Source organism: Arachis hypogaea, chromosome 13 (genome assembly GCF_003086295.3).
Source record: "Arachis hypogaea cultivar Tifrunner chromosome 13, arahy.Tifrunner.gnm2.J5K5, whole genome shotgun sequence".
NCBI classification, from domain to species: Eukaryota; Viridiplantae; Streptophyta; class Magnoliopsida; order Fabales; family Fabaceae; genus Arachis; species Arachis hypogaea.
The window spans coordinates 18402855-18414352 of NC_092048.1; positions in this window are offsets into that span (position 1 = coordinate 18402855).

The following is an 11498-nucleotide window of genomic DNA, read 5'->3' on the forward strand; positions in this document are numbered from 1 at the left end:
TACTTTTCTATAAGATCTTTTAAAAAAAGATAACTCGAAAAAAGATCTTTTTTTAAAAGCTCACCCAAACAAGCCCATTGTCTATCTTTGGGAAAAAAAAAACTACTGAAATCTTTCTTGATTTTTTGCGAATTATTTTTATTAATGACCAAGAAAGAATGAAAAAACCTCTAAAAATAATTTTTTATTCATTTTCTAAATGTACTTTCTAAATAGTTATCCGAATATTCTTTCAAAATTTTGGATCAAATATATAAGCGGTTTGTCAAATACAAAAGCTATTTGTCACTTATTATAAAAAAATATTATTTTTTTGGTTATTTTTGTGGTTATAAAAAATTGAGAGCGGTGGCTTCGATAGTTTACCCAAATAATTAATAGAAGAGAAATTTGTATTTTTGGAAGAAAAAAATCAATTTTAATTAGATAACTAAAATAAGACGAAATAAATCACTTAAAATAAAAATATAGTATTTTAAATATTATGGATAAAATTAAAACTTATTCCAATGTTCAAAAACTAAAACTATACTTTATTCTTATATAGCATGTGAATTTTCTTTTAAAATATTTTTTTTACGAAAAAAGTTCACACATATAATGCAATTATTTTTACATAATAATTTAATTATATCAATTTTTGGATAACAATTTAGTCATAAACTTGAAAATGGTTATTTTTGTTGGCCTACATCAAAATAAATTAAAATTTTATAAATCAAAATGTTGATTTGTTTTTTGATTTGGTATGGTTGGAGAAGGAAAATTTCTGTGTTGGATGGCTAAGGCATGTGAAGGGATGCAATGATTGCTTTAAAAAGACACGAACTGAAAAGGAACAATCACAAGAAAAATGGAAGCTACTAGCAATATAGCATGACTAACCCAAATGAAAAATCAAAGAATTTTTCGTGTTTCATGACTCAAATGCTCTGTTTGAAATGGAAAAATATTATTTCTACTTGCTTTTATTGTGAATTTGTGCAAAAAATTAATAATTTTATGTTAGATGAGGTATAATTTTCGTCTCAAAATTTAGAAATAAAATTTAATGTTTATATATCGATCAAAATCTCACATAAAGTAAAAGCTATAAGAAGTAGAAGGATGATTTGTGATTCACATAATATTGAAGGGTATTTACAAATTTGATTAATTAATTTTTTTAATATTATTGATATTATTATTAATATTATTAATATTAATAAATAGTTACTAGCTGTTTAGTACCATTTGGTTGAAAGGACACAACCTTTTAAGGATTGTGTGTGTTCAAAACATTGTATCTATTGGCTAAAGGGACACAACTCTTTAAGAGTTGTATATGTTCAAAACATTGTATCTATTGGCAATAGAAAAGACACAACTATTTGTATACGTAACTAATTATAATTGCTACGTGCAATATGTATAAATAAGTCCTTGTCCACTATTTCAGAAAAAAAAGTACTAAGTGTACAATTTACTCAACCATTAAGAGATTTTCTTTGTTCAAGAGAGTTGAGATTTTCTTACTATTGCTAATTAAGAAATTCTTAAGTTTCATTGTATCTTGGGAGAGTATTGTCATCAACCCTATAGCAACTAAGTGTGGGGACAAATATCTCTCTAAAGAAAGCGATCTAATCATGCCTTGAAACCACTACATAAATATAAGATTTTGTCATCTTCTCATACTCATATACCCAACAATTTTAGAGAGATATTTCTTGAAGATGGCACAAGATCAAAACACTACGTTCAAGGTCATGAATCAAGAGTTTGTCAAATTAGATCGCTTTGATGGAACGAACTTCAACCGTTGGAAAGACGAGATGATGTTTCTTCTTTCGGTTCTCAATCTTGCATATGTGATTGACCCAAAGACTACACCAATTGCCGATGCCACTGAAAACGTCACACCGGAAGAGAAAGAAAAGATCGTTCAATTGAAGAAGAAACGTGATGAAGATACTTTCGCATGTCGAGGTCATATCCTCAACACTTTATCCGATCGACTCTATGATCTCTACATGTCAATTCAATCACCATTAGAGATTTGGAAGTCTTTGGAAGAAAAGTACAATACCGAACGACAAGGAACAGATAAGTTTATCATGATGAAATATTTTGAATTTATTATGAATGATACTATGCCTGTCATGGATCAAAGTCATGAATTACAAATCCTTGTAAGTAGACTTCGTGATCTACAAGTGGTGATCCCTGAATCATTACAAGTTGGAGCAATTATTTCAAAATTGCCTTCATCTTGGAATGGTTATAGGAAGAAACTTTTACATCTTGGTGAGGACTTCACAATTGAGAAATTACTAAGGCATATACGTATAGAGGAGGAAACTCGAAAACGTGATGCTGTGTATCTTTCTCAAAGTTCTAAAGTGAATCATATTGATGAAAATAACATCAATAAGAAGAAAAGAAAGTTCTCTAAAGATTCAAAGCAAGATAAGAAGAGACAAAGAGAGTGTTATCATTGTCACAAGAAAGGACACTATATCAAAGAATGTAGACTTCTGAAAAAGGAAGCATCAAAGACCAACTTAGTGGAAGAGAAGGATCTAATTGCTATGGTTGTAGAAAAAGTACAAAACATGCATATTGACATGGTTACAGAAGTCAACATAGCAACACAAGGAAAATCACTTGAGTGGTGGTTAGATTCTGGGGCTACTGTTCACGTTTGCAATGATCGCAACCAATTCAAAACATATGAAGAAGTGAACAATAGAGAAGTCTTGATGGGCAATGATAACTCAGCCAAAGTTTGTGGTCAAGGAAGTGTGGAATTAAATTTTACATCTGGAAAGAAATTAAGTTTAATAAATGTACTTCATGTTCCAGATTTGAGAAAAAATTTAGTTTCTGTTAGTCTCTTGTGTAAGAAAGGATTCAAAGTTGTAATGGAATCCGATAAAGTGATCTTGCTTAAGAATGATGTATTCATAGGAAAAGGATATTGTACTGAAGGCATGTTTAAACTTAGTATTAATAAAGTGAATGTTTCCTTGTATGTTGTTGATTCTTGTGATTTATGGCATAGTAGATTAGCACACTTAAATTACAAATCAATTGAATATATGCAAAAGAATAACTATATTGATCTTAGTAACAAGGATTTTAATAAGAAATGTGATATTTGTATACAATCCAAAATTACTAAGAAACCTTTTCCTAAGGTTGAAAGAAATACACATTTATTAGAATTGATTCATAGTGATATTTGTGAACTAAATGGCAATATTACTAGAGGAGGAAAAAGATACTTTATAACCTTCATTGATGATTGTTCTAGATTTACTTATGTGTATTTGCTTAGAAATAAAGATGAAGCTTTCGAAATGTTTAAGAAATATAAAATGGAAGTAGAAAATATGCATAATAAGAAAATAAAAGTTTTTCGTAGTGATCGAGGTGGAGAATATTTTTCTAATGAATTTGATCACTTTTGTGAATTACATGGTATTGTGCATGAATTTTCCGCTCCATATACTCCGCAACAAAATGGTTTGGCGGAAAGGAAAAACCGTACCTTAGTGGATATGGTTAATTCAATGTTACTAAATGCAAAATTGCCTTACAATTTGTGGGGTGAAGCATTATTGACATCATGTCATATCCATAATAGGATACCATCAAGACATAGAAAGGTTTCTCCTTATGAAATTTGGAAAGGAAGGAAACCTAATTTAAATTATCTTAAAGTGTGGGGTGTTTAGCCTTTTATCGAGTTCCTGATCAAAAGAGAACCAAATTGGGGCCAAGAGTCATAAAAGGCATTTTTATAGGATATGCTCAAAATTCTAAAGCATATAGAATATTAGACTTAGTGTCTAATGTAGTTGTTGAATCAAGAGAAGTAGAATTTATTGAAAATAAATTTATCAATGATTCAACTTCTAATTCTGAGTATCTCAAAAATGATACTAATATTTCACAAGAAATAAATAATCAAAATAATAAACGTCTAAACGACAAAGAGTTGATTGAACCAAGGAAGAGCTTGAGAGTAAGAAAAGAAAAGGACTTGGGTCCAGATTTTATTTCTTCTCAGGCTATCACCTTTTTGGTAGAAGGAACTAGGAATTCTGTAACAAACAAGATTCCTATTATGATGAACATAGAGGGTGATCCTCAAACGTTCAAAGAGGCTATGGCTTCAAGGGATTCTGCTTTTTGGAAAGAAGCAATAAACGATGAAATGGACTCAATATTATCTAACAATACTTGGGTCTTGGTTGATTTGCCTCCAGGATCAAAGCCTATAGGATGTAAGTGGGTATTTAGAAGAAAGTATAACACTGATGGTTCATTACAAACCTTTAAAGCAAGGTTAGTGGCCAAGGGGTTTAGACAACAAGAAGGTCTAGACTATTTTGATACCTACGCACCTGTGGCAAGAATGACTTCTATTAGGGCTCTTATAGCATTAGCATCCATACATAAGCTTCATATACATCAAATGGATATTAAAACGGCTTTTTTAAATGGAGATCTTAATGAAGAAATTTATATGGAGCAACCGGAAGGCTATGTGCTACCCGGAAATGAAAAGAAAGTTTGCAAATTAATTAAGTCTTTGTATGGGCTAAAACAAGCGCCTAAACAATGGCATGAGAAGTTTGATTCAGTGGTGTTATCAAATAGCTTCTCACATAATAGTGCGGATAAATGTATTTACTCAAAATTTACTAAAGATTATGGAGTAATTATTTGTTTATATGTTGATGATATGTTGATCATCGGAACAAATTTAGAAGGAATTCGTATAACAAAGGAGTATCTAACTTCTAAATTCAAGATGAAGGATTTGAGTGAAGTTGATACAATATTAGGCATAAAGGTGTATAAGAATGAAGTTGGCTTTACTTTAAGTCAATCTCATTATATTAAAAAGGTATTGGAAAAGTTTGATCATCTCACAATTAAAGAATCCAATACGCCGTATGATCCTAATCTTAAATTAGAAGGAAACATGGGAAGACCTATAGCACAATTAGAATATGCTAGTGCTATAGGAAGTTTAATGTATGCAATGCATTGTACTAGACCTGATATAGCATTTGCTGTGTGCAAATTATCAAGGTTTACAGGAAAGCCTAGCAATCAACATTGGAAAGCTATAACAAGAGTTCTTGGTTATCTCAAGAAAACCATAAACTTGGGATTACATTATAGTGATTATCCCGCAGTTTTAGAAGGTTATTCCAACGCAAGTTGGATTACAAATCTTAGTGATAACAAATCCACTTCAGGATGGATTTTCACCATAGGTGGTGGAGCAATAAGTTGGGCCTCAAAGAAACAAACATGTATTACACATTCTACTATGGAGGCTGAGTTTGTAGCTTTATCAGCCGCAGGTAAAGAAGCGGAATGGTTAAGAAATTTGTTATATGATATAAAGCTGTGGCCACAGCAGACGACAGCCATTTCAATCTTCTGTGATAGTGAATCAACCATGTCTCGAGCATATAACAAGGTTTATAATGGAAAGTCTAGACATATAAGTTTGAGACATGAGTTTGTGAGGCAACTAATAGATGATGGTGTAATTACCATTACTTATATAAGATCTCAAGGAAATTTAGCAGACCCTTTGACTAAAGGTTTGTCAAGGGATAAAATCAATGAAACTACTGCTAAAATGGGATTAAAACCTATTATTGCTAAATGATGGGAACCCAACCTTATTCTAGTAGACCACTAGTTTCAAGGTTTAATGGGTAATAACAAGTTATTTAGCAATTGGAGCACTAAGGTATAGGATTTAGTGCTATTTACAATAAATTAGGAGGGTGAGTTTAAACTCTTAATGGAAATGATAATATTATCTATCAAAAGATTCCACCTATATGAATATAACTCTAATCGAGAATTTTAGAGGTTTTATTCTCGTAAATATTCATGAAACCAGGATGAGCACAAGGCCATATAAGTGCTTAAAATTGTAAACTCTTGAACTTGGAGGGTATAAGTAATGTGTGTGATTTTTGGTACTAGCATATGGAGTATAGGTTTAATCGATTAGACACCTATTACTTCGTTAGAACTTTAAAATTTACACTAAAAGAATGTTTAATCTTAGTGACACATTCTTTATGCATATACTTGTATGACATTTAAATTTTGTAAATAATGGGGATTGAAGGGTATTTACAAATTTGATTAATTAATATTATTAATATTATTGATATTATTATTAATATTATTAATATTAATAAACGGTTACTAGCCGTTTAGTACCATTTGGTTGAAAGGACACAACCTTTTAAGGATTGTGTGTGTTCAAAACATTGTATCTATTGGCTAAAGGGACACAACTCTTTAAGAGTTGTATATGTTCAAAACATTGTATCTATTGGCAATAGAAAAGACACAACCATTTGTATACGTAACTAATCATAATTGCTACGTGCAATATGTATAAATAAGTCCTTGTCCACTATTTCAAAAAAAAAGTACTAAGTGTACAATTTACTCAAGAGATTTTCTTTGTTCAAGAGAGTTGAGATTTTCTTACTATTGCTAATTAAGAAATTCTTAGGTTTCATTGTATCTTGGGAGAGTATTGTCATCAACCCTATAGCAACTAAGTGTGGGAACAAATATCTCTCTAAAGAAAGCGATCTAATCGTGCCTTGAAACCACTACATAAATATAAAATTTTGTCATCTTCTCATACTCATATACCCAACAAATATTATTCTGGTGACTAAAAATTATTCTAAAGAAATATTTTTGTCTGCTAATTCATTAGAACTTGGTGATATATTCAGTGATTTCAGTTTTTTGGTTACAGCTTTCATGAACTTAAGACTAATGAGATCAATCTCTATGAAAAAATCAAGAGATCTATTTTTAGCATTTGTCTTCAAAGTGCTTCAGATGAGGATGGTTTCACAACACAATTTTTTTCAGTTTTATTTGGACATTATGAGTGGTGATGTTTTTAAGGCAGTTCATAACTTTTTTGGTGAAGGTAAAATTCTCAAGACGTTTAATCACACACAAATTTGCTTGACCCCTACGATCATAGATGCTAAAAACATGTCACAAGTCAGACTTGTTAACTTATCCTCAATTTTTATAAGATTATTTTTAAAATTCTAGTACATAGACTTTAGGAGTTTATGAATAATTTAATAAGTCCAAATCAGAGTGCATTTTTAAAAAGTAGATTAATTTCTACAATATTCTAATAGCTCATGAATGTGTACACTACCTCAAAATTAAGAGGTGCGAATTGTAATGTGAAATGGTGATTAAATTCGATATGAGTAAAGCATATGATAGAGTTGAGTGGATTTTTTTATAATTCATCATGGAGATTAAATAAAAAAAACTAAAAATGAATATTTTTTATGTGAATGATATTATGAGATTATTTTTGATAATATGTAATTATAAATTTAATTTATTCTTTATAATTTTATGTATTTATTTAGATTGTATTATCTGATTAATTTTATTTTTTTAAAAACAGAAAGGTAGCGAGAGTACAGAATGACAGAGAAAAGAGATAGATAAAGATAAATAAAGATGATAGAGAGAGTTTGTTAATTTTAGCGAAAACAAATTTATTTTAACTTTAACAAAAGAATATCTCATAATTTGTCAAATTAGTAATATAAAATTTATAAGTTACATATAGAGTAGGAATGATAGAGACAAATAGAAGCTACAGTCCCATCACTCATACTTGTAAATCGCGACAACACTACCGATACATATTAGCTTCTATATATTGTTATTTAACACATATACATTAGGATTTAAGATATATATCTTCAAAATTTGAGTTTATTTTCTTCATTTTAAAGGTTATGGTTTTCGATTTATAATTTATGCTTTATAATTTAGGAATGAGTGTTTTACACTTAAGGTTAAAATTTATTATTTCGATTCAAAATCTATGATTTACTAATTTATTAAAGTTTATGATTTAGATTTTACTGTTTAAAATTTGTATGGTTTAGGATTTAAGAGTTCATATTTTATGGTTTAGAGATCATATTTTAAAGTTTAGAGTTTATGATTTAAAATTTATGATTAATGATTTAAGTTTTATGGATTAGAATTTACGATTTAAATTTAAAGTTTCATATGTTAAAATTTGCGGTTCATGTTTTAGATTTTAAAAATTAAAGTCTAAGATTTAAAATTTATGGTTTAGGATTCAAAATTTAGAATTTAAAGTATAAAGTTTACGTGTTATGATTACAGTTAATATTTTAGAGTTTAACATTTAGGATTTAGGGTTTATGATTTATGGTTTAGGGTTTATAATTTAGATTTAATATTTTTTAGAATTTAGGTTTTACGATTTTGAATTTTAGCGTAATCAAATAATGCTTTACGATACGCAACTTAAAAATTATATTTTAAATTTAGAGATTTAATAGAACATTTAATCACTCCAAGATGACTCATTTTTTAAAGTCGTTTTTTAATGATAATCTAATATTTCCACGAAGAATCCTTATAAACTAATTATAACAATTATTATGAAAATATTGTTGTTATTATACTTTTTATTTTTTGTCAACGTTATTACCAACGACGGATCTATACACATGCTAGTGTCTGGGGTTGTCCTATTATTATTTATTTGTTTCTATTAAATTGTTAAATTTGTCCCTATATTAGATAAATATATAAAAATTATTTTATTGAATATGACTCTCTATATAAAATTATTGTTTTGATTAAATTAATCTTATAAAATTATTTTATTAAACTCAATTTTTACTTTATTAAAATAATTATCAATTTCAAACATTTTTATTAGACAGTTAATGTTGGGCCAACCGTGGAGAGCTCTCGACCACCGGAGAGATTTCGGGGAGGAATCAAACGAAAGAACATAAGATGAGAAGACACCACATCCAACTCAAAACCTTAAAGTATCAAGTTAATGGGTCTCTCATCTTATAAACTCATCACCCTTCCTTACTTTCTTTGATGTGGGACTAACTTCAACACTCCTCACACTTGCAACACTAACAATCTCCCCCCCTCAAGTGTGAGCCTCCACATCAAGTATCAACTCCCCCTCTTTCTAGCTCCTCCACCACATGAGTATTCGTTCATCACACCGCTGCAAAACACCGCAGGACACGCCGCCCGGACCACCTTTGTCGGGAAGACTTTCGATGCTTCACCTTGAATACTCCTTAAAACCAGACCGATTAAATAAAAAAACGTGTTGTTGGGGGGGGGAGGGGAAACGCGTCGGGGAGGGGGGGAGGGGAGGGAAAGGGGAAAGGGGAAGCCAGCCCCTCACCGCCGCGCCCAGCCCTCACCGCCAGCTGCGTCCAGCCCTCACCGCCTCACCGCCCAGCCCTCATCTCTTCGCCCAACCCTCACCGTCGCGCCAGCCATCCATGCCAGAGGAGAGAGATCGGACAGAAAGAGACGCAAAGAGGGAGAAGGACTCGCGTTGCTGCTTCTTGCCGCCTAGCCACTGAGGGAAGCCAGCGCCACCGTCGCCGCTGCTCCTCGCCGCCTCGCCACTGCTCCTCGCCGCATCGCCGCTTCAGCTTCTTGCGGTTATGGGTTCTGATGATGAGTTTGCCGGTGGTCCTACTTGGCCTTCTGCATTTGCTTCTTTGAATTTCTGATTTGGCTTTGTGCTTTTCTGTTGAATTTGTTGATTTGGCTGTGTTGATTTGTTGATTTGTTGCTTTCTGTTTTTGCTTGTATTAAATTTGTGCTTGAATTTGTTGATTTTCTGTTTCTTCTTCTCTGTGTGGAGGTGGAGGTGGAGGTGGGGGTGGGGGTGGGGGGAAGGGAAGACGGGGAGGGGGAGGGGACGTGGGGGTGGAGGGAAGGGAACGGGGAGGGTGGGGGGAAAGGAACGGGGAGGGGGAGGGGACGCGGGGTGGGGGCAAGGGGAGACGGGGAGGGGACGCGGGGTGGGGGTGGGGGAAGGGGAAAGGGGGGAGGGGGACGGTGGCGGCGTTGGTGGTGCTGTTGGTGGAGGTTGTGGCGGTGGTGTTAGTGTTGGTGGTGGTGGTGGTGGAGGATGTAATTGTGTTGGTAGTGATGAGGGTATTTTTGTCTAAAAAAATAAAAAGGACGATTTTAATACGAAAAAAATGTTAAGGATGATTCTAAATCGAAAATTAGACGAGTGACGATTTCGATTCTGACTGAAAACCTTTGGGACCAAAACCATACTTATCCCTATAATCAACTTAAAGATTTTAAGTCTCCACAATTATTTTACAAAAGTAAATATTAAATTTATTTTTATATACCTTGCGTTAATTTAAGAGACATATTTTTAGTATTTAATAACAAGAGAGTGATTTGTTAGATATTTTATAAAATCAGTAACTTGCGTATTTCCAACTATTGCTAATAAATTCTTTGATTTAATTTAGAATTTATAATTCTTGAATCACAAAGTCAGATGGAATCAATGTGTTTGTTTATTGTTTTGTGGTCAGAATTAGACACCCAAATTTTATAAAGTTTATGATGAACAGTTGTGTTCTTTCCATCAAAGAACAGACCAACTGCTAATATAATTAATGAATAATTACAACACCACCCAAACTAATTTCTATATTAACAAATTAGACCACAATTAGAATAAAAATTCTAACATTCTCCCACTTGATCCAACATTTGTTACGTATAGTCTGTAATTACATACTATGTTTAAACAATTAAGACAAATTACACGAATCATAGCAGTAGGTTCTTATTAATCGAATATTACCTTTTATGTATTACAATGTAACATCTTCTAATTGAATAAACTCTTTATGTGGTATTTCTGTAGGAATAAGCCCAATGCTTATTCTAGGTCCTTCACTGAATTTTATTTGTCATTCTCAATCATGTATGCGCATATATATTAACCAAATGAGAAACAAACAATAATTAGAATTTCATATCCAAATATGTCATATGATATAACATAAGTCATATAAGTGACGTTACAGAACATAAACCCATACTAGTAACATGATCCTTAAACAATTCTGGTGGCATGCCTTTTGTCAAAGGATCAGCTATCATCTGTTTAGTACTAATAATATGCTCTATCCATATCTCATTAGACCCAACTCGGTCTTTAATGGCTAAGTACTTAATATCGATGTACTTACTTCGACTACTACTTCTATTATTCTTAGCCATAAATACAGCAGCTGAATTGTCACAATATATTCTTAATGGCCTAGAGATACAATCCATAATCTTAAGCCTAGAGATGAAATTCTTTAACCAAACACCTTGTGATGTAGCCTCAAAATAAGCAATAAACTCGGCTTCTATGGTAGAAGTGGCTACAAGTGATTGTTTTGCACTCTTCCAAGATACTGCTCCATCAGCAAGCATAAAGATGCATCCTGACGTTGACTTCCTAGAATCAACACATCCTGCCAAGTCTGAATCTGAGTATCCAACAATTTTCAAATTGTCGGTTGGTCTATATATATATTGGTCCCTTGAAGGTACCTTAAGACCTTTGTAGCTCTCCAATG